Genomic DNA, 25,014 nt, shown 5'->3' on the forward strand with positions numbered 1-25,014 from the left:
GTTAAGACCGACTTCCGGTATAAGGGAAAGTGCCGCCATCTTGAAAATATTTTCATTTGGGAGGACTTAATGGTTTATGGCTATGTACCAATTTTCAAATAAATACGATTATTCCAACTCCCAATACTTCTAAAGTGGGGTTTAGACGGAACAGCCTGTATAATATTAAACGTTTTAATGTATCCTTCTAGAAATTGGTATTAGCTTCTATTTCATGGTTAGCATGCAAAGAATATCAATTCAAAAAGTAAAGTTTGCTAAGGTTCCTTAATTTTTTACTAATACTCATATTAAGCTTATATGTTTATGTACTTGTGCTCAATGACAAAAAAGTACGTTTCCCTGGTGTCTTTTGTAAGAGATCAGAAATATTCAGTAAGATTGATACGTCTCAAGGTTAGAGTCCGGTCGAAGGGATTTAGAAGTTTCAATTAGAGGTAATACAGCAGCATTCACCTGATGTTTGAAAGGGAGAAGCAAGGGGCCATTCTGGGAAATCATGGACAGGTCGCGTGCTGATTAGTTGAGCTGTCGCACACAAGATGGATTACCAGGATAACGTGTACTTGCTTATCATCAGGAACGAAGGAACGACCATGTAATTATCGTCGGTGAAGTAGAAAAATCAGAGTAAAAAATCCTGCAAGCAGGCGGATTATCTGATTGAAAACTAAAATTCCCTGCTTATCTCACGACTCACCTCTAGCTCGAAGAATTGCGTGAGCCAATTTACACAAGAATGGAATCAGTTTCACTGTAATCATATTCACACCTACTAATTTAAATTACTTCATTCTTTCTTCCCTTGTTAAGTAATACTTTTATGTGGCTGCCTGTCGCGGTAATTAAATTCCTGCTTTGCCCTAACTATTCATTACCTCCAAATCAAACATTAATGGTGATCACTTATTTGATTAGCAACCGCATTCCCATTACACACTTCGGTGGCTGTACAAGACTCGACCTCGATGAGCAATTTCATCGAGACCGAACTGTGGTGGTTGGCATACCTTCGCGAGCACCTGCCGGTTTCATCAATAGCTAGCTCCGGGAAGACGCGCTGAAACAACAGGCTCCAGCTTCCTCTGTGGTAATCTTGCTTTGATTCGGGCAGGTGGAAGAGTGACTGGTCCAGCTCATCGGACAGGTGAATCACACCGATGATTCCAGCACCTGCCTTAATCACGGCAGAGATACTCGAATAAAGCAACATTTCACCTGCTACACGAAATTCCAAGACGGTCAAATAAGAACCTCTAATTTAAAAAAGATTCAAAAAAGCGACCTCTTGACCAAAACACACCTGCCCTCATTAACACAAGATGAAATAGACCGATTTTAAAATTTAGACATTATAGTAGTAGGTTGATCTAATAAAGCTTTATTTATTTTTCGAATTCCATGACCAATTTTCTGCATTTCTAAATTTAATTAATTTAAAACAGTTATCTAGTAACAAAAAGATAAACTTTATAATATGCTTTTTTTTAAGTAAGTATTTGCGGATTTTTTTTATTATACGGTTATATAGTTCTTGTTTGCAGAGATATCCCGAATGTACATACACGTATCAAAAGCAGAAATAGAAAAAAACACTAAAATAACAAGGTTCAAGATATTTCAATTTTTGGAAACGAAAATAGAAAGCATTCCCAAGTCGAATGTATCGTGTTATCTCATTTCAAAGGCGACGCCTCGGGATGAAACCTTCAATACAAACAACGTGGGCCGTACAAGAAATATACATTTCATTTGCAAAATTGAAAGTAAACATAGTTTTGTTGTTATTTCTTAAAGATGACAAATTGTTGCTTTTGTCGTCCGTTCTATACGGTTTAGTTTGTTTATGGTTTGCAAACAAGTGTTATTATTTTAAAATTGTTATTGATTCGTAAGAGAACTAATATTTTAGTAAAAGGTTTTTAGAAATTCCTGTTTCTGAGAGCGAAATAAAATAATGAAATTAATTGTAGCACAATGGCCAACTTGTTTACAATTAATTTTTCTTCTAAAATATTTTGAAATTTTTTTGTAATTTATGCAGATATTTTTTCAGCAAGGTTTTGACTAGCTCTTTCTTATACTACAAAAAATAATTATTCTTAGCAATGAATAATAAAATAACCAAGTCTATTCGTAGATACGTGTTAACTTATTAGGAACTGACTTACAAAATAATATAAGAATGTATAAGTTGTTAATTGATTTAAAATTGCATAGTAAAAATAAATTATATATGAGCAGGTATACATTTTTATTGATAGCATAGTTAGTAATTAAAATATTTATAAATTTATTTGCGTCGATTTTAAGCTGAAAGCTGTATTATATGTTAAATTAGTGGTGAAAAAGGTTAAGCGAATATAATTAATTGCCAAATGAGATAATGTTTGATTAATAATAACAAGTGAGGTTGGGACAAGCTAATTCGTGGTTAGTTAAAGGTGAACAGTGTTGACCTGCTCTCGACTTTATTAACCGCAGAAACGTGGACAAGCCAGACAAACAATTCCGCTCTCGGTTGATTTTTATTGAAATGGAGGTTTTCATTTAACAGATATTAAAACTGAAATCAGAACCGCCAAAGTCCTAAGAATAAAACGTAATTAACACTCGAGAATATTTTGAATTGTAGATCCACCCTGAATGAATAATTCATAATTAATTATCATTTGACAGGATATTCAAATAAATTTAACTTAAATAATTTGTATACCGACAAGATAGCAATTTACATAGCCGAGCGCGATATCTCCTACCTGTGGGAATAGTGTGTGAGGGAGGCGGCGCCCAATTTGCATTATTAATAAAAAAATTATCCACATCCACGAAATTCCACATCAATGGCATGGCACACGCAAAGTACTCTCCTGTATCGCAAACATATAAAGTATAAAGTGACAACCCTCCTATGCTGTATCGCTTATTTTTAGGGGACACAAAAAATTTTACCTTATTGCGTGCATAACTTGACAAGCAGGGATCGTCAAAAGCCGGTCCTTGTTTTGTTGCTCCACGATAATTTCATCGATTTTATTCCGAAAGCTACTGAGATGGATGATTGAAAATATCCTCTTTGATCAGATGGGAGCCGACAACTACGAAGTCCATCCATCATAGATTAATTGCCCCAACGACACTAAGTTGTAGTATTTTTTCAAGAAGTATAATCGATCGAAAAAACTGATTTTTTCAGTTAGATTTTTTCGCAATTAATTTAATGCATATTTGGAAATATCTTTTAGTTTACCGCTACCGACGTAAAGAACAATCTAAACATTAAAAGTGTGTAATAAGTTTCTTTTGCTTTTCAAAGAGTTACCATGTTACGTTTGTAATACATCATTTTTGCAATAAAATATAAAAAAAATAACTTTCTAAATAATATTGCGTTCTTTTAAAGTACTCCAAATGTAAACAATTTATAGCCGATACCAATTACTTAGACATAAAATAACTTCTTTAAAAATACTAGTTTTAGTATCTTTGGTTTAATTCACCCGTGTTTAAAAAAACTCCTAATTAATTGGGCCGACTCGCTTCGACAAGATTTTTTAAAGCCGAAACAATTTTTACTCTTCTCCTATTCCACCACATTTGTGGCTTAAAAAATCTTGTTTTCTTTCCCAAATAGCCCGATCAAAACCCTCTACACTATAGTGTATACAATAATGATCAACAAGCGAAATATCTTCAATTGTATAGCGGGTTTTGCTTGTAAGCTGCAAAAAGCAAATGTTAAAGCAAGGTTTTAGAGCACATTTTCTTGATTTACATTAAGTTAAAGTAAGAATAAATTTGTACTATAGTAGAACCAGTATCTAACGTTATTGTATAGTTGTGTTTGTTGTTTTAATAACGAGAAAGCTTGCACTGGGTTCTGAATAACAACACAATGAAACTATTTAAGTTAAGCTTATAAAGAAAGCCGTTTTGTTTAACCCATTTTAGACCATGGTGACGGTAGTTGTATTGAAATCTAGGTGACTTTAAAAATTACTATTATTATGGAAATCTTTATTTGAGAACTTCTTCACAAACAAAAGGTGGTTTGTTAGAGTTTAGAGATACAGGGCTTGAAAGTTAAAGCTCCCTGAAGCATCCGGAATAAAATGAAAATGTATTAATATTATTTAATTTTCGGGTATCAAACACATGTGTCAACTTAAACTAAAATATCCTTTCTGATTTTTGTTTGTGCTAAATTGTGAGTTCATTTCTTTATAACATAATTTTTTTTGTGTTTTTTAGAGATAATTATATTTGCACCCTGCTCTCAAATCATCTAATGTAGCCCCCTTTTGTATGGAAGACTTCACACATGTTTTACAGAGACAACTGAAATAAAGATTTGTATATTTGGTGGTCTACCTTGCACTATGGTCGCATGTGTGGTGGTATTTTCCAGGTGGACTGGTGGCAGCAAGCTATTCGAAGGAAATGAAACAAAAATAATAAATTTTCGAGTAAAGGAAAGCAAACATCCCTCTGTAAAAGTCTGAATAAATGGACAAAAAGTATTGTGGTCTGAAGAGTGTCGCATGAATTCGATTCCTTTGTGAAGAGTTAGTCAAAGTCGCCTAGCCCCTATTGACACTGCGAAATCAAACCAATAACATGGAAAATAGATGGACACGGGTCCTATCCGAGAATGCAATCACGCATCAAAGGAGACGTTGAAAGAAAACTCTATACACACTTACCCGAGTCGGAGAATGTCTCACACCTAAACGGCTTTGTGAGTGATACGAGCCGATATTGTTTTCCCCCAGAGATGACAATATTTTCCTACCTAATTGTAAAGTTTAAGTAGCAACAAATTCCGGTCAATCAAAAGAATCGGTCCATCGATTGAAATTTAAATCCGAATCTGCTCTTTCGAACAGCGTCATGTTTGTCCAATCATAATTTACGATGCATCGCTGCATCGATTGCGCTTTTTAAGGCCCTTCCTCAGGCAAAATATGGAAATGTATGCGGGGCGGCCGGAATTACTCCTATTTTGTACCTACTTCAGATCGGCGAGATGTTTTCCGGTCAGTTTGGTGAAATTAACAGCATGCCTTTCTCTTGACTGCGCTTTGGCAAACATCTTCTGAATTTCATAGATAGGGTCCGTAATAAATTTCCACGTCGAGAATGGAAGCTACAAGAAAAGTCTTTCAGAATTTACGGCGTTTGTTGGTCCATCTAGAAAAGAGTTTGATCCGGGCGTGACCTCTGCGAGTCCCTCGATGACAGTCGTATCCCTCGACGGTTTTAATTCGCCGCCTAGAAGGGTTGGGGAGACAAGAAGCGTCGCCGACGATGAAACATTAAAGAAATACATCAGAAGGGACAACGAAACAATTTATATAATATTTCACGATCCCCGGATGGCACAATGTTGAATAAAACAGCAAACTTTGCTATTGTGTTGGGCATATAAATTGTAATGAAAATGGTAGCACACGGGTCTTTGTTGTGTTGGAAAAGAAGTAGGTCAAAATGTCAGCAGCCACTCTTTACACACTTTTTCCCGCCTCGGAAATACCCAGCTAAGGACTCGCTAAATTAAAACTACCTAATAAAACTCTTCTCAAACAAATTCTCTAGAAAAATACCTTTTACCAACGCTGACTTTCACAAGAAAATTAACAACATAAGAGGTAAGCCTAAATGAAACAAATAAAAACAGTATAAGGTATTAGATATTAGATTTAGAATTTATTTTAATAAGAATTACTGCTCAGGTTGGCTTAGAATAAAATGGTAATCGAATTTATTGATAGCTTGTTATGTTTGCCTCTTTTTATGAAGATTTGTAATACATATTTGCCTTTGTTCAAAGGTGGTTATTAAAATTTTTGACAAAAGACTCACTTCTTTATGGCCAAGATTGAGTCACACTAAGTATTCGCTTAGAGTCAAAGAGCCGGAATAAAAATAAATTGAAACAAAGCAGTATCCGAGGTTTTATTGACGCAAGCCGTCTGAAAGAAACCGTGCCAAGTCCAGACCTGAATTGAAATCATTTCATTGAAAACGTCGAAAAGTATTTTCCGTTCGAATCCGGTGGCTGTTTATGAAGTCATGCTCCGAAGCCATAATATTTTCATTAAACCGGAGCAGCATAAAAGTAAGTAAGTCCGGATGGCCAGTTAGTGTCCCGAAGCGTCGGCAGTGTTTCAGGATTCAGCTCGGGTCTCGGGGGTTGAGCTGCAGCATTTCAGACTGTTCCTCTATTTACCGCCCCGTTACAGGATCCACTTTTATAGTTTAAAGTCGACCGGGATCAGAATCACGTTTTCAACTTCACACCTCCTATAATTTTCTCGCCTGTTCCAACGTATTTTTCAGTTTTTCCAAAGATATCCTCCTGGGATTGACTCTATTTTTATCTTGGAATACTAAAAAGAAAATTACCGTTTGGATAAACCTCTTGTCGTGCATTTACATCGCCAAATAATTAAACTTTTATCAGGACATCACTGGATCCTAGGTGGTGTTAAATCAAGGATTTGTGTTCCGCGAAAACGATTTGTTATAAATTAATTGGCTTTTTCTCGCTCACTAAGTCGATGACAAATAATATTAAAAGGTTTAACGCGGTATCTTATTGTTCTCTTTCCTTCAGGCCGCGTTTATTTCCGCTACATTGAGGATTGAGACCCAACGGCATAGGTCACAAATAGTTACTAAAGGTCACAAGGCGCAACCACTATTTCAACCAAGTTGACTGCTTTCAAATGGGGCTTTAGTTTCGACACTGGAAACTCTATGCTTTATCGTGATTTGGCTTTTTTGGATATCGTTAAGTTTGCATCGTGCAACGTCGACCTAACGTCACGTCCAGCCCATTAAAGGACCCGAAAGACCTTAGTCGATAAAGAATCGATCGGCGCTTCAAAACAACTCGCGCAGAAATCTTTCACCAAAATTCCAATTCTATAAAGAAAAATTAACAATTTTTTAAGAAAAAAATATTTTTATATCTACATTGGCACTGCTACGAGTCTTCGCATAGTTGGCACCCGGTTGCATCTTTATGCAGTTACTTTGACAGTTTATGGTTATTAGAGCCCCAACTTCCTGGGCAATTAATCCAAGATTTCACGGGCCATTTTCCATGCAATCCAGCGAATTTATGGGAGCGCAAATTGGAAGTAGTAAGTGTTGCATTAAATTCTCACATTCTTATTTTGCGTTAATGAGTGAAAATTCAAACACATGTTGTGGGGTGTGGTCACAGTTTACCGCCCCTGAGGCTAAACCAGGAGCAGCCGTCACGTGCACAAGTCTCCCTTGACAAATGGTGGTGTGGACAAGCAGTTCATGCCACTTGGTCCCGGCTGGATATTATCCTGTTGCGAGGAAAAACTCAGCAAGTCCTTAAGTAATTGAATTAAAAAGGACGAATCTGTTCCGTTTGCCGGGTGGTATTTCGAGGCGGTCGGAGTGAATAAATTAGATAACCTGCATGAAACCCTTTGGTTCCTTTAGAGCATCAGGTGAAGAACTTTATCGTGAAAGCATTTCCTGATTTAGGTACGCCTCCGACACTCCGACTTTGTTGAAATTAATTAAATTAGATTGAATTAAAAGTGATATAAATAGAATTTTAGGAGTCGCATCGTTAGCAGAACGCGCATGTTTAATATCATTACTCAGTCTCATTATGCCATTATCGCCCTAGAGAAATTTTACAGTAAACCAAGTCAACTAAAGCGAATTATTCATGGCGGCTTTCCCACGAGTTGATTGGAAACTTGGAAGTCTTCTAACTACCTGTCTTACATAATTTATTATATTCCTCAGGATGTATTAAGTTAAGACTCATGACAAAAACTTGGGATGTTTACCGACTTCACTCAATACTGTCTCACCACCTCACATTTTTTTCTCAAACCGCCTATTATTTACAAAGCAAGCCATAAACACGTTCAGAACATTCAAAGTTGCTTGACTTTAATCAATTTTCTTTGATCATGCTCCATCCACACACTGTTATCACGAACCAATTTGCTCTACGCCGTCGTTAATTGAGCAAAATGTGGATCAAAGACTCCCACTTATATTCTGTTTTTGGCTCGTCCCTTTCTCGGTATGATTTTGAAAAATTAAAACTGATATTAATGCCGTGCAGTAAACAGTTTTGCTTCCGTGGGCCGGTACAGCTTTTGTCAGTTCTTCGGTAAACATACAAAAGACAAGAGAAAACAAACGAGAAGGTCGGCAAGAGCCAACACAATAAAAATGCAAATGACGACCCTAGTTAGTGCGAGTCAAATATGAATTTTTCATTGTATTTGGCTTTCGTAGAGCCGTAGAATTCTCGCGTCCCGACTTTCCTAAGTTGAAAACGTCTGAACGGTTTTTCGTGTCGGAAAATTAGAGGTTCCAGTTTTTTATTGCGATTTTATTCATTTAGCACTCGTGAAGTTCTTGCTCTTTCCTCTTCGTAATTTGCCTTCTGGAAAATTTCATTTGAAAAGAGCAATCTTTTAGATAAAATTCAACAGATCCAACCTAACTATTATGCATAGTCTTTAACTTTTTAAATCAAATCTGACAACGAAAACGTCCCTCACTAAACGCTTTAATTTCACACGAACCAATAAAACTCAACCTATTCTGTCAGCAACTTCAAAAGAATTGGATCCGGACGATAAAAAACTGAAAAGAGTTCCACAATGTAATTGATGTCCCATATATCACATTTATTTTGCTCATATTTTTCTTTCTATGTCTGTAGGGTAATTTTAATAGTTGTGCAGAAATTTTAAATTTAAATGTTTATAGTTTCTGAGACATTATAATACAAATATATACGAAAAATATCAATAATAAAAGAGTTTGAAAGTGGTAAAAAGAAAAATTTAGCTAGTTCTTCATTGGCAACAATTTTAAATAACAGGGACAAGATTATGAGTTCAACTGGTAAATTTTCGAAAAAGTTACATACTGCTAACTTAGATAAAGCGGTTCTTAGGGATTCACCAGAGATGAATTTTTTTGTTCTTGGGTGCTTCCACACCTAACCACGATGTCATTTTCAATAGCCTTGTACAATTGGAAAGTGCAATTGATAAGATAAAAATGGTTCATTACAGAAAACAAACAACCATTACAGATTTTTTTTTCTTAAATATTGTTTTAAACTTCTTTAATATTCCTGATTAATAAATAATTTGCATAGTACATGTGTAGAAACTTTTATTATCCCCGATTGTTTATAGTGGAAATCGGTTATAACGAGGAAATACATTGGCCCTTTGAGTTCTCGTTATAGAGAGGTTATACTGTACATATATCAAAAACAATAAACATTCGGGTAAGGCAAGTCTTAAAATTTCTACACAACTATTAAAATTATCCTGTATTTATTAAGAGAAAAATTATGAATCGCCAAAACCATATAAGTACCTCTTCTATTACATTAATAGCCTTTAAAAAGTATTAAAAGTACATAAATGTTAAAGAATGAAACCTTTTTTTAAACAAGAACAACCATATATAATATGTATAAAGTGACAAATTTTCATAGTACGAGTACACCAACTATGTAGTAAAATTTGAAAAATTAAGATCTTCGCAGTTATATGTTATAACTGTACAAAATTAACTACCTAGTAGTAATAAAACTCATGTTGTGTTAAAAATGTGCTTTTTTTATTCTAATGTAAGCATTTTTTGTAACCACCTTCAAGTACATAACTCTTGTCTCCAGGCGCAGATTGTAGATATATCCTTGGTGTGGGCGAATTTTTGCACGATTATCATACAAAGAAGAGCATAACCTTGAAACAACCGTTTGAATGCACAAGAAAATCCGAGTTGTGCTGTTTAAAGACTCTTTATAAACAGCGACGACTCCAGATCAGTCTTATAAAAACGAGGAAGTTGGCGAAATTGGGATATGTGTATTTTGACATGAACATAAAGACGTCGTGAAGAAAGAAATAGTTTGGTTGAATATCCTCATAAAGAGGACGGATCATGTGAGATTTTGAGATATGCCACATATGATAAAAATGTATGAAACAGTGAGTTTGGGAGAAGGAAAATTAGGTCGATGCGGAAGGCTTAAGTTGGGAGTTAGTGGCATATTTTGGCGCACAAGACGGTGGGGTTAAGTTTAATTGAGTGGAAGCTAAATTGATACTTATTGTGTACCTTGAGTGAATTTTCTCGAGTAAGCGATATTTAGTTCATGTTTAAGTTGTTAAGATGACAAGACCTCTGTTACTGCACCCCATTGTTTAGTTTTCTAAAAGATATTTCTCAAGTGATAGTACCTTTAGAGTAAACGAGAAACAGTGTCGTTGTTTTCGGTTAAAAGGCTTTAGCGATTTTAAATTACTTGTTTTAAAGTTTTATGAGCTTCATTCAGTGCTCTTTTGCAGCGATTTTTGAGCATGTTTACAAAATGTTCGAGGCTAAAGCGATGTCACAAAGGGTATAACGTATGAGTTTTCCTCGAAATTATTCCGGAGTGTGATCTCAGCCTCATGCGGTAATGTTGAGCAAACTTTTGATGTACACACTCGGTTAGGACGTTTCAATAATGCCTCCACTTGCACTATTTGCAGCCAGCATATTAAACCTATCTAGAACAAAAACTGAGAGGGGGTGGGTCGACAACTAACAGCGAACTTCAAAGGATTAATTCAATTAGTAGATCCTTCATTAATTAACTGGTTTGCACATTTTGATTACTATGCAACTTCATAAATATTCAAGCAATCTGAATAATATTGTCACAATTTACAATTTAACTAATGAACTGAACACACCGCGTTTGCTCTATTTACATTTGTTTCGCTCTCTCTAATACATTATTGTCACATAAATTCTACACCATACTCAACACAGTTTAATTGAAATTCTGACAAACTCACACTATTACCAATTCAAAACTCTACTCACAAAAATTTTTTATGTAGCAGGACATCGATTTTAGAAAATTGAAAAAGGCAGAGTAGGTTTCTTTACATCAGTAGAGAAACTTACTCTGTAATCAAACAAAAACTTCTCAAAAAAATACTCGTAAGTGAGTCAAATTATTTAACATTGTTGATAATAATAAAGTGCTATAAAAAACTTACTTACGTAATTTTTTTTAGTTGAATACAATTCCGATTTTTATATTTATATAATATATTTATACGCTTCTTTCTTACCTTTAGTTTGTTGCTTGGAGTACTCTCAACCTGCAACAAAAAAAATTCAAACGATGCAATCATTGTATGGCATCTTCTGTCACAATTTATATACAAATTTTTCCACACTAATGAGACCATGTTTATCGCAATGAAACGAATATAAATGAGCCATTAATGCAGAAATTCGTTCTAATTACTTATTGTTTATTCTGGAATTAATAATTTATGATGCGAGCTACATGTGTTGAATATGCGAACATAGTTGGTAATTTCGTAAATAATTGTAACTAATTTGTTTGTGTCAAAGTTGTTATTGTATAGGCTTTAAGTCGACCGACAGATTGGCAGCAACAGATCGAGAAATGTGTTCAAAAGCGAATATTCATTTTAATGTTATTAAGTTATAGACTTGGCTGAGTTTAAACAGTGCACATATTGTTACAAAGCTCAAGGAAAAGCTCACACAGCAGTTTATTGATGAGGGAATATTATCAACTAAGCGCTCTTGGAAACTACATCCATTTATTCCTGCGTGTTTGCAGGAAGTTAAAATTAAAAATAGTTTTTGAAAATAGCAAATCAAGCTTGAAAATTATAACAATGTCGTCGTCACATTTAGTCATTCAGAACCGTCTGAGTATCTCTCGCTGAAGCTCATAATGACAAAATTAGTCCCTGACAACCGAACAAAGTGTCTTTCTTTGATATCAGACCGACAATGCATTAGTTACCTGTCATAAATTAGCAAGTCTGTCGTAATTAACGACGGGAACAATCGTTCCAAGATAGCAGTTGATAATGGTAGAGCGAGCCAGAGACCCAAAAACGCAACCCGTAGGCGACGCTATGATTAATGGCTATTAATTAGAGTGGATATCAGGCGAGCCACCATGACCACCCTGCCAAGGCCTACGGGAGTTTCGGGCGACTTAACCGGGTTCCTCTTCTCCGGAATACCCTCATTATCAGATTCCTCCGGGTTCAAATAACCTAATCGCAGTGTGCGTCGGCCAGTTTAATCACGTGACTTTGGGACCGTATCCGTAATTAATATTATGGGAGTAATTGGGACAATACAAAAGTTTATTACTAGAAGCTGAATGTAAATAATAAAGGGATACCCGTCAGCGAGGTCAATTGTTTCAGGAACGTTCAAGTAAAAGGGTTAATTACTGAATACGAACTGGCACAAATTACTTTATCTGAGTGGTTAATTCTCTCTTTTTCTTTAATTGTTTTGCATATACAGACAGCGAGTAGACTCATTTCAGCCAACGTGAAACCAACTTTAGTTTTTAAAACTTTGGTGAGTTTTAATTTTGTCAAGTAATTTTTAATGTTTAGAGTTAATGTTGAACTTTTAAATCTTACTCTACCCTGTGGGAAATGATTTAGCTCAAATATTTTGAATTAAAATTTTAGTTTAAATGAAATAGTCTCCTCTCAACTGTGTTTAAGTACCAGTAAGACACATGATATTTTTTTTTAATGTAATAACATAATATAACTATGATATATACACAAAGTGAATTTTTGTTCATGTTATAAATAAATTTTTGCAAATTTACTAAATATACTATAGCTTATTTGCTGTAAGCCCCCATTTAATTTGCTGTAAAACAGAATATAATCGAATGATCAAAATTCAAAATGGCATTTAATGACAAAATAGAGTTGGTATTTAGTATACAGGGTGTTTGAGGATTGCGAACAAATATTTTAACCACTAATAGGAGTCGTCAAAAGAAACAACTTTTGTTATTCCAACTTTTGTCGAAAGCACGTCATTTCTGAGTTAAAATTAAAAATAAATTGAGGCTGAAAACCCGTCCCCGCCTATGTCTTAATATGATGTTTACAATCATTCATAAGAAAAAACTTTGGAACGTAAACAGCGTAAAGACAAAAAAATTATCGCTACATTAGGGTAGATCAGTGTCAGTGTTAGTGGGTCAATACTTGCTATTATAAAAAATTGCTTGAAATGTGGTCATTCGTTGGCAATGCACACTTCTTGTACTCTTCGTACTAGGGAAGCTTGCGTTCGCACACACAGCCCTTCGAAGGTATAAATTTGAGCTGCGTACACTAAGTCACTAATTGTTTTATGTGAACCCCCAAAAAAACACACGTATATAAATCTGGTGACCCCGGTGGTCATTGGCGACCAATCCATCTCTAGGGAAAATGATTGTTCAATCCATTGGTGACGACTTTGGCATAATCTGATGGGGCTCCACTTGTAAAAAAACCGCATGTGTCGCCAAGGGCACTTCCTCCACCAGATCGGACAACACATTTTCCAAAAAATCCAGATAAACGGCACTAGTTAAACGTTGATCTTTGCCCAAACATCTAGTGAAAATCGGTCTTGAGAGTGATGTCCGTACACTAGTTAATTTGGCGTTTGAGTAGTTGGCCATAATGACTTGATTGACAATTTGATTTCAAATCACCCGAAAGCGCATTAACGACTTACTAAACTGACACGTCTAAACAAGTGATAATTTTTTTGGACAAAAAGTTTCCTTTTTTCTGTAAAAAGGACAGACACATTGAACGGCTCGTGAAAATCATAGGGAGGAAATTACAAAAAAAAAAAATTGGATACGACATTTGTTTGGTCTTCAATTCGACTTTTCATAACAAATTCTCTTAGTGGTTAAAATATTCGCAATCCACAAACACCCTGTATATATAGGTATATATTTAAATTTGTGTAAATAATAGTTATTTAGATTTGTTTTAGATAGCCTTTCATTAAGAATGTTTAAACGCGAGAAAAATTTGGGCATGCAATAAAACGTTTTATTCAAAATCACCACATTCCACCAATTAAACAATAATTGAATTCACAAAAAAAATGTGATACTTTATTCCACTAGTGAATAATATGCCACTTGCATTATAATTGTGAGTAAAAGTCCAATTATAATGTGATTGTGAGTAAAAAACATAGGACGTTTTTAAATCTTATTAATGACTTATTATTGTTCATCATTTTTGATGTTTGTATTTTGGTAAAAATTGTTTATTTGGTAAACATTTAGTGTTTTCTGGCCACATTTCTCATATGTTTACGGTTTCCGCTCTGTTATTTTCTTTCTGCAAAGCGACCAAGTTCGATATCTCGTTACTCCACGAGCTTTGAGTCGATCATCTCCGAATATATCATACATTTTTCCGCAATATTTCCATGCATGGCAATGACGGCTTTGAGCTGAAAGTGTTCCGCCGTCCTATTAAGCCGGTCCTGGAATGATTCTGATGGCCTGCGGGTGATCGGGAGCAGTGACAATAGGCTGCCGCCATGCGGAGGAATGATTCCGGTCCGTCATAAAAAGTCAGCGTGATATGACGGAAAAATTTTGAATAGCGGATTTAAAAGTGTGCCTTGGGACATGTTATCATACCAGCCGAGAAAAAGTACTGCGATTGTACATTTACATATGCAGATATGGTCCGGACTTGTTTTAAAAGAATGGAAATGGTTCGTAATCACCACCGAGGCCAGATAAATGCATTTTCCATTTGGAGTTGACTGTTTTTTGCGATTTTTTCAGATTTTCAAACATAACTGGGTCTCTCGCGACTCCATTGCAAAAAGTGAATTTTAATTTGGCGAGCTTTTGATTCGACTTGTTAGCGAACGGAAATAAAGTTTATATCAAACTATCCCCAAACAACCACAACTAACTGTGAAATTTTCTAAATTAGCCTGCTTTAAAAAAAATCCAGGATACATATAGAACGATAATGAATATTGATGGCTTCCTCGCCCCAAGACTTTATTCCTCTTTCGCACAGCTGCTAGAGAAGTCGAAAAATATGGGATTTCGACTCAATTTTTGATTATTGCACCATTCAAAGCTGCCAGAAGCTTGATAGTGGTTTTATTTAAAGTTGCGAGATGGACTTTTTCTAAAAATTATCTCCACTATCGCGGCTTAAAGCTGGAAGTTCAATTAGACCGTCGTAAAGCTTATTTTCATGAACGTTTTATAACGCTATAACTTTACAGTGAGCCTTTAATTATACATGATAATGCATAAATGCTTACAGAGGTGCGTTAATGACTTTGTTTTACTACAGAATAGCCTTTAAGCAATTCTTCACGATGCTATAAGAAAAGCAAATAATTGCTTAAATTGCACTCTGGTGCTGCTACTGGCGTAGCAGTTTCTATTTGTGTTCCACTGTCTCACTGTGGAAATCTATAAATTATTTCTGTAGAACAAGAATCGTAATCCAATGTTATGATATAACGCCATAATTTCACGGTTAATGCCGTTTCATTAATACCAAAAACACAAAATGTGCGATTTGTTCGCAGAAATATTTACTCATTCGGTGGGAGTAAATTTTTTATTACACTCTAAGGTAATAAAAACTTTATTACAACACCAGAAACTGCAATTTTGAGGACATGAAGCTTGTCAAAAGTACTAAAAGAAACACAAAAAATTTGTAAACTGAACTGCAGTTTTGTTGATTTTGTTGTTTTTGCTGTAATGGTTTTTATAATTAAAAAATAAAAAATTATACACAATTTGCCTATTAGACATATAAAAACCTTTGGGTGTATGTTAAAAAAAATTAAACTGTTATTTAATAAAATATGCATAATATAAATTTTTCATGTTTAAAGCCTCCCGGGATATACTGCATGTTAAAACCAAATCCTTGCTTGATTCCGAATAAATGAGACCAAAATTCGATACTTTATCTATCGTTAAAAATCTGAGCAAAATAATAGACGGATAAAATAGCAAAAGCAGCAATAGCGCAATCTAAAAATAAAATTTAGAAATGACAGAAATAAAAAGATAAAATTTTAATTCGTGCAAAATTGTGGAAGGTTTTTCCGAAGGATGAGCTTTTGCTGTATTTGCATCCAGATAAGTCTTTTACCGGAACCCCCGATACCATCAGCAACCAAAACGAGTCGCTTAGCACATTTTATTACTGCCATTTTTTCACTTTAGCACCGCATCCTGAAAGCATCGAAATCGAATCCTTTGATCTTGGCACAATGTATTCAACTATTCCTATTTTCGGACGTTTGCAATTTACGTTTAAGTAGAGCCCGCGGAAAATATGAAAGCATTTCAACGATGTGCTTGAAACAATTACTCGTACTCTAGTTAATCAATTTTCGAGATTTCAAGTGCGGAATTCTCGAGGTAATCTATCGATTTTCGACGTGTTTATTTCTGTTAGGAAAACAAATCATTCAGTCAATCTGGAGGAGTAACAAAGGCGATTTTTCACAGGTGATTTAGTTAAAACCGAAGGAATAATGGATGTCCGGGGAGCTATGGGCTGAATTAAATTTGGAAGCTGGTTGTATTACGTAGTTGAGAATTGCGTTATTCTGGACTAACGACCAATTATCGGAATCATCTCTACGGCTGTCTATCAGACAAATTAAATTAAATTGTTTCACAAAAATCCAAAAAAACACAAATTTTGTATTCTCATTCATTTTGTGCGGTTTCAAAGTTACGATTAACTCATGATGGATTCAATTATTTTTTGTAACAAGAGTGAAGTTTATTCACCTACAGGTTCATATTTATGCAAACTTTTCTCTCCCAACTTCAAAGAACTGTCGGGTTTCTTTTGATAGGCTTAAATCAAGTCAGGATGCGTGACGTAGCGTTGAGAAAGGGGTAGATCCGTATTTCGCTTCAAATTATTTTTAAAATAAATTCTCATAGCAAAGACTTTTAATATAAAAATGTCTTCAAAAATTATGGTTATGATTGAAATTGTTTGGTTTTTAATGTCTGCGTATCACAAAGAAATGATTCTTTTTGATTTGCTTTCTCTAGAAGTGAATTCCATTTTCCATAATTACGTTTTTATTTTAAACAGTAAAATTGACGGTTTACGGTCTCGAGAAAAAGGGTAAGTATATGAGGCTAAGATAATTCCGACTTTATCACTAGACTCATAATTTTCTTTCTAAGTCAACATTAGAAAATTTAACATACCTAATTTTTTCACAAAAGTAAAACTTGGTGGTGCATTTCACATTACGATAACCAAATGCCTTTTTAGTGTTTTTACAAAAATGCAAACAAAACACATTAACATCCACCTCTCGACGTACATAAATATAAATTCAATTTACTCTGCGTAAATGTGTTTCGCATTTTGCTGTGATACCGCAGTGTATAATAAGGAATAAATAATACTTATCTCTGAAAACGAAAATTCAATTTCAGACGACCGTACTTGTTTGTAGCTAAACCTAATTGTAGAATTTCGTGCAACTTTTCTCGTTTTTGGAGCTGTTTTGGTCCATAAACTTAGTTTTTGGGATAGTTCAGCAATAAGGATTAGGGTTTTAAAAGCGGCTTTTTAGAGTAGAGCGGCGACTAAATTTTAGCAACAGTCATGCAATTTTCATTTTTTTGAAGTTTTTTTACCACGAACCATAAATAAAACATCTCTACTGTAAATATTCGAAAAAAAAATGAAAAAATTATAATGTAAAGTGCAACGTCATACAAAATGGCATATGTTGTTAAATCACGATAACTTTCAAGATGTTTTGCTTTATATCCAAGATAAATTCTAGGCGTGTATCAAGTTTTCAACAGAGATTTATCCGAATAGTTTTATTGGAGTTTCGAAAGGAACAAATTGTTCTTGAATGATATTGCATCAAAAAGACTAACTTTGACTAATTAGAGCAAAAACGAAAGTAAATAAAATGTATGTACCAAGTGGATATTTGACTCATTATCACATAAAACTATATTTAACTTGCAAATTAAATAAAATAACGTTTCCATGAGTTAGTTTTGTAACACTTAATTAATATTAAGTTGATAATTCAAGAGATTGCATTTACTTCGTTTAAGATTTTTTTATTATTCTTTCTAAAAAGAATAGTTTTCAAATTAATTAAGAGTCGCTCGGCAGCGACTAATTCAAAAACATCTCATTTTATTTTTTTAAAACCGAGTTATTCAAAAACTAGATTGCTAAAAACAAATTTGCTTTTTACAGTGCGATAAAAGTCTAACAAAAGCAATTTTTATAAAACCCCGTCAAAATAAGGATTCCAAATTGCAGATATAATTTAAACCTTCGTTTTACATCACTCGATAAAAGTTTCATTTTGAATTATTATATTAAATGTTTAAAAGATATGAAATTTTCAATATCGTCGTTGACTAATATCCGAAAAAGAGCAAATCCGGCCGGACGAATAAACTTTACGTAATTGGAAGATCGATCATAGAAGGAAAAGCGCCTAGTTATCCTCTCTGCTTGAATCCCAAAATTATATCCAGAAAAAATAAAACAGTTCCCATTAGATTAGTGCAGCAACAACAACAAAAAAGCTCCCGTTTTTCATGTCGCCTCGACGCAAATTATTAAAAAAAAAGCACACGAAAAAGCACCGCCGCAGCCACATTTCAGACGGCTGAAATTTAACGTCTACATTTTAGAACGTGAAATATGTGCATTTCCGCACGGTGTACGCAATAAAATTTTAAAGCTCCATGTCGTGCTGTTATTGCATTAAAATTATTTATTCCGGGTGCTATTTTGTAACACTTATGTAATCGTATTTCCGTCCGATAAAGTCATGGCCGTAAACTTTACATAAACTCGACCTCTTCAACATGGAGCACATCGCGCTAGGTCTTGAACGAATATCAAATATTCATGTCTCTCGTATGAGCACAATATGTGAAAACGTTTAAGGATCTGTGCAATGTTTTGTGAATAATCTGAAAAGTCCTCTACCTGTGTATTTTATAACATAATCTTTAAACATATCGAAAACAAATTCCAAAATTGCCCTATTTACTCAAAATAAATTGAATTTTCGATAAATCGCTGGCAAACACAATTTAAAATTAAAACTAACTCACCCGATACAAAACTTGTTTCTTTTAACCTGCAGGATACAGGAAACAAATTTCCTCGAAAAACCATCTCGTCAATGTTTTCCTGAAACTGTCATACAATATTCTGCGATTTTCAGTTAAGATATTTCGTTTATCTCGACCATAAGCGGTCTAATTACACGAAAACACTGGCCATTAAGTTAAGGTAATACCATTATTAAAGCGAAAAAATCTATAACAATATGCATAGAACATGCAAGACTGAAACTGCAACGCTTGCAATTAAAGCTCCTTGAGGATATGTTGGAAGTATCAAGGAAATTTTAACTGTAACAGGAGACCGCTATGCATAAATGCAATGAAAGTAAATGTGGCATAAAAAGTAATGTAACCTGTACCTTAGCCATAGCGGATATGCTTATTGTTATTGTCAGAAATAAAAGTTTCCAGTACCGCAATTGCAAAAAACGTAAAATTACTCGAAACGCGTTTTTTCAGCGGCTCGACTCGTAATTATACACATCCGCAGGAATGAAAGTGAATTACTAACAAAGTTTGTAAATAAAGACAGAGTTTGGGAGCTTTGAGAATTAAAGATAAATAGCAAATAGTAGATATAAGCAAATGATGTCAAATGAGGAAATGTAATAAGAGACGTGCAATTTGGAAGAATTGAGTCAAGGATTTAATGCAGCTTTTATATAATTTAATCTGTACGTATTTATTTTTGCCGGAAAATTTACCCTGACACAAATTTATTGGCAATTATAGCAGATAATTATATTTTTTCGAAGCGCTTACTAATTAAATTAATCAAAACAGAAACAAAATACTGTTAATGCTCATTTATATTTTAAAATTTTTGCTACTGCTACTTGATAAAAAATTTATAAATATTTATTGCAGAAAAAGAATATTTTCCAGAATTTCAAATTCAAAAACAAACTACCGTTAATGCTAAAAAAAATTGAAATACAAAAAAGCGAGCCTATTTGTCAACTTTGTAACAACATTGCGATTGCGCAAATGAATAATAAATTTGATGGATTTCTATTTTTGCTTGTTGAAGGAAGTTAATGAAACAATTGTTTTAATAAAAATAATGTGATAGAATAGAAATTTGAAAGCAGAATAACAATTTTGTTGCGTTGAACGCCGTGAATATTAATTATATGTACTTAATTTGTTGTTGACTTGTTAATTAATTTTAACCAAATTAATTACGCTTTATAGAAAATTTGTTCACAGTCAGTTAATAACTGCATAGTTATTTAGAAAAAAATTATTTATGGGTATATATGTATACATATTTCTAAAACAGGTGAAAGAAGTCTTGTATAGCAACAGGAGCAACTTAATAAACAATCTCTAGGAAGAATCGTTTGTCATAAAAGCACTTATACAGCCCGTCCCTTGCAGAAAACGAAATAGAAATTCACTGCGATTACCATCCTGAGGCATACAAACACGTACTACATTTTGTTTTAGTATTATTCTCGAAATAAAGAACGTCTATTCTCGCGAACTCCATAATCTTGTAATATTAAAACCAACACACAGTAGTCACCCTTTAAACAACGAAGACTGTTTAAAAATACGCCATTTTGCTGCAATCATGCACAAAATGGCTGTTAGATTTCAACGAGCTAAAATTTCAGCAAGGTTCAGGTGAAAACTACCGACGTTAAGTGCGTCTAAACGATAACTACGAGTACAATGCATTTTTATCGAGTAGCTTTAACGATCTAGTTTAATGTCGGTAATCTCCAACAAATCGCCGATAAGTGTCAATGAAAATGACTTTAGCCTGGCGTTAAAGCGTATTAACTTGCAAAAACTTCATTTGGACGGCGATATTTAGCGTGTAATCAGTGTATATAGCACAGTGTGCGATTAGGTCAGATCGTTGGCATTAGAACTTAGAATGAAGCAAGCGGCTTTCAGGTTTAGCCTTTAGTTTTATGCGAAATTTCCGGATCAGAAGGATTTAACTAACTATAATCAAGCCTAATTAGCCAAAAGAAACCAAAGTAACTTGAAAACGTAAAGACAAAATTACTTTAATTAAAAACAAATTATTTTTAAATTTCTCTGAGAACTCATCTATAGGTTTATCAGCTACCCCAACATTTCAAATCTGGACCAGAGTTTTCGTATATACCTCAGGAACATCAGGACTTAATCAAAAATTTTATTAAAAGAGAGTTTTATCGATATTTCAACCAACATACTATTGTTAATTTTATAAAAATACATTTCTGTGCCAAGTAATTGTTTGGCGTTGTAATACAATTTTATTTTCTGTTTTATATTTGTTCATAAAACAGCACTTATTCCATGTTGACGAAGTATTTTATGTGGCACAACAAATTTTATATTACTAAATTTAGAGAATAAAATCTTCTTCAAGCTAAAACTCTCACACAAATCATAATAAAAGTTGCAGAAATGTAAGTTTCGTTGAGAGCAGCAACAATATTTGATTTGTTTTTGTTATGAAAATAAATTCTGTGATCAAAGCTTGAAAATGCTAAATTAATGTTATACAACAGATTAATTTGACTGTGACCAGTGTAGCGAAATGTAAGCTTTGGCTGGTCCTATGATTCTAAACTAATTTCTATCGATTTAATACAGCATGATGCAAATTAAATTAAGAAGCTATGATGATATCTGGAAGATATTCGAAAATTTAGTTTGAGTATGTTACGCATTTGGATGTGGATCGATGCATGCATGAGCACGTGCTTGGGAAGCTAGGAAAATTAACAGAACTGACATAATTCAGGGGAGATAAACTGATTTGACTTAACCTGCAACCATTTTGATAACAACCAAAAACACTCAAGAGAAGTTATCATTCATAAACAATGTAAAACAATGAATTTTTAATTTTTTACATTCTACAAAAATTCTTAATAATGCATGTGTAGTTTTAACATAAACAATTTGAAACTAAATTCTTTATAAGTTAGTAAATAATAAAATAAGAAAAAATATTAAAAATGCAGAAATTAATACTCATAAAAATCAATACTTTATAAATCCTATATCATCTGAACTTTATACATTTGACATTTTGTTTATTTCATATAAGCATTACAGTTTATAAATAATAATTAAAAGAACTATTTATTTCGACCAGTTGTTATTTCACTTAATTGAACTGATCGAAATTATATCCTCGACCTTTACTGTAAAGTTCAAAGCTAAAGCACAAAAAACAATCATAAAAATATTTACAAATATGTTTTACCCGAGTCAAAGAAAACAATTCATTTACCACCATCGGAGGAAAGGTTATTACATAAATCAAGCCAAGCTAAATTTAATTTTGGGAATTAAAAATTCTATTTTGTGTACCAAAAGTCCCAAGTTTATTAGAAGCAAATATTTTGATTGCAAGTTGTTCCTTGTTTATGTTTGGCACAAATTTCATCAGCAAAATACAACTTGGGAACTTTAACAAACATTTCAATTGAATTTATGTTACGATTACACAATTAATAAATGAGTGAATGGGGAAAGCTTCATCATTTTTGCCAATAGCAAGCTTTAGACCACAATTTGATCGGTAAAAACTTAAATATTGGCTGCGTGGCTATCGTGAATAAATCAGTGATCGTTATTGAAGTGTTTTCAAAAACGTGCAAGAGTTACGAAAAGGAAAATAGATTGTTGGAACGAACATATTTTTCAGTCTGATAGTCCGAGAGTTGAGCTTTTTGCTTAATAAATTTATTAGATAGTACCTACAATAAATTTTTCAAGGAAGTTATCAAAGTTGCTTCTCTAAATTGAGTCCAGAAAGCCACAAAGCAATAATTTTTATGAGTGTGGTTAGGGAATATGGCACGTCCTACAATCGGGAAAATAGGCATGTTTCACGCAATTATCAGTAATTGGAATTTCATTGAATGTCGGTATTTATTAATTCATGAAATAATTTGTGATCATTCAATACATTCGTATTGGTTGTTATGAGAGACATTTTAGTTAAAAATTGTTATTTGTTATGTATTTTATATACTTACATAAACAGCTTCCTGGGATTAAAACTTTAAAAGCATTCAACAGTTTGGAAAAAGTTTGATGCACTCCACATATTAGTCCACAGTCTTAATTAATAGTGTGGTGAGTGGTCAGTGAGTGCTTCGCAAAGTTTGCGGATTAAAGTTAGCACGTGTTTGGAGTCAATATGTTAAAAAGTTCTTGTACTTTTAACATTTCTGAAACTCCGAAGTGTCGAACAATTTCGCTTGAAGCCAGATAAAAATCGTGAAAAATCGCTTTATTTACGTCATACGTAGGACTACGAAACTGACCAGGAGGCCTGAGCCTCTTGTAAGCAGCTGAAACACTGGTGTGTTATCAGGATTCCGAATCCTTTGAACAGGACTTCCTACGCTTGCGCTAGCGCTTTGCCGACGAAATCCTCCGACCGGAATCGATACCCTCCATATATCCAGAACGATATCCGTCAACCAAAGGACAATTTAAACGCATCTCGGTCCTAAATGGCGCACTTTTTTCAAATATGCTGGTGCAAATCCTCCTGAACCCCAAAAACTGGCCCAATTACTGCGGAGCTTTCGGCGCAAATTTAAAGTTTTATTAAAAGTGTTGAAGTGTATGAGGGTATTATAAAGAAACGCACTAGAATCAAGAAATTGGGTCACGTTTCTTCCAGGTTGTAATAGGTTTTTAGCCGCAGGGAAACCGACTTATTGTTGTCGTCGCTAAACTGCACTACACGACAACATTATCATTGTGGACTATTAGCTGCTTTCCCGTTAAAATAAAAACGGGACGAATAAAAGAAAAGACGGTATTATACGCAACTATAAACGCAAATGTCCTTTGTTTTATACAAGATATTTTGATGAGACTTATAACGCATTTTACATTTTTAAATTTAAAATCGGAGTAAGAAAACACCGATAAACAGGCACCATGTACACAATTTAATTAGACCCGTTTTTTATTAAATCGCTGTAAAAAATTTATATTGCTGTTTACTATAGATTGGTTGCAAATAAAATTCTTTATTGAAATGAAAGGATTCACTTATAAAAAGAAGAAAATAGAAAATAAACACAAGAAATAATGTGTTGTGTTAAAAATCAATAACAAAAGTTTAATAAAGCAATTTTAACAAGTGTATTTGTGGACGGAAAGGGACAAGTAACGGTAGCACAAAAGAAATAAAATAAAATCGTGTTATTTGAAAAGGATTATCGGGTTTTTATTGTCAGTATACTGCGTGTAAAACAAATGTAAAATTAAAAAGTATACCTAAAATATTTGGTCAAAAACATTGAGCTTATAATATGTAACGAGTGTTTATTTAAATTCGGCGTCATAGTTGATCATGAGTGTGTTGTGAACGGACTACAATCTTTAATAATTTTTGCAAATAAAATAGTATATACAAACTCATTCGTAATACTCGTAAAGCTTTTTCTTACTTGGTATGTACCTAATATACTATTACTAGCTATAATCTGTACAATAAAATTTTGATTTTAAATACAAGTACACCATAAAAAACTGATTAGTGTATTTATTCTCTGTAATTTATTTACTTTGCAATCTATTTGGCCAAAAATTGAAAAATTAACAGTTGAAAAATTTGTGTGATTGGATTTTTAATTTTTAACGTTGGAAATAAAATTAAATTCGTGATAAACAACAGTTCGGTTTGTAAATTTTATTTTACGAAAAATGCTTTGTTTTAAATATGTAATGAAAAATGTAAATATTATTATGGCAGATATGGGTATAAACTAATTTATTTGTATACAATATTTATTCGACTCAAACACTCCGTTTGGGTCCATTTAAAAAACAAAATACGAGTATGTATGGATAAAATCATAAATCAAGTAATTTTTTATTAAAACAAAACCATAAAAGTTTCAAATTTTTGTGTTTCAAATTTGATGACCTTTTCCATCAAATTAAAAGCAGCAATTAACCATGCAGAGCTAATTTTCACA

The 25,014-nt window shown here is 33.6% G+C and overlaps 1 protein-coding gene across 1 annotated transcript in view; it reads right to left on the reverse strand.

The window, feature by feature from the left end:
• The window catches only part of LOC123013777 (leucine-rich repeat-containing protein 4C), a 134,890-nt gene extending 111,569 nt beyond the window's left edge, over positions 1-23,321 (reverse strand). The window contains exons 1-2 of the mRNA XM_044412551.1: positions 23,050-23,321; positions 11,163-11,192 (exon numbers count right to left, since the gene is read on the reverse strand). The gene's annotated coding sequence lies outside the window, so the exon portion shown is untranslated. The remainder of the gene's footprint in view (positions 1-11,162; positions 11,193-23,049) is intronic.
• Positions 23,322-25,014: the final 1,693 nt, after the last annotated feature.

Source organism: Tribolium madens, unplaced genomic scaffold, assembly GCF_015345945.1.
Source record: "Tribolium madens isolate multiple individuals breed KSU strain unplaced genomic scaffold, Tmad_KSU_1.1 Scaffold_96;HRSCAF=242;Tcas5.2_LG5, whole genome shotgun sequence".
Lineage (NCBI taxonomy): Eukaryota > Metazoa > Arthropoda > Insecta > Coleoptera > Tenebrionidae > Tribolium > Tribolium madens.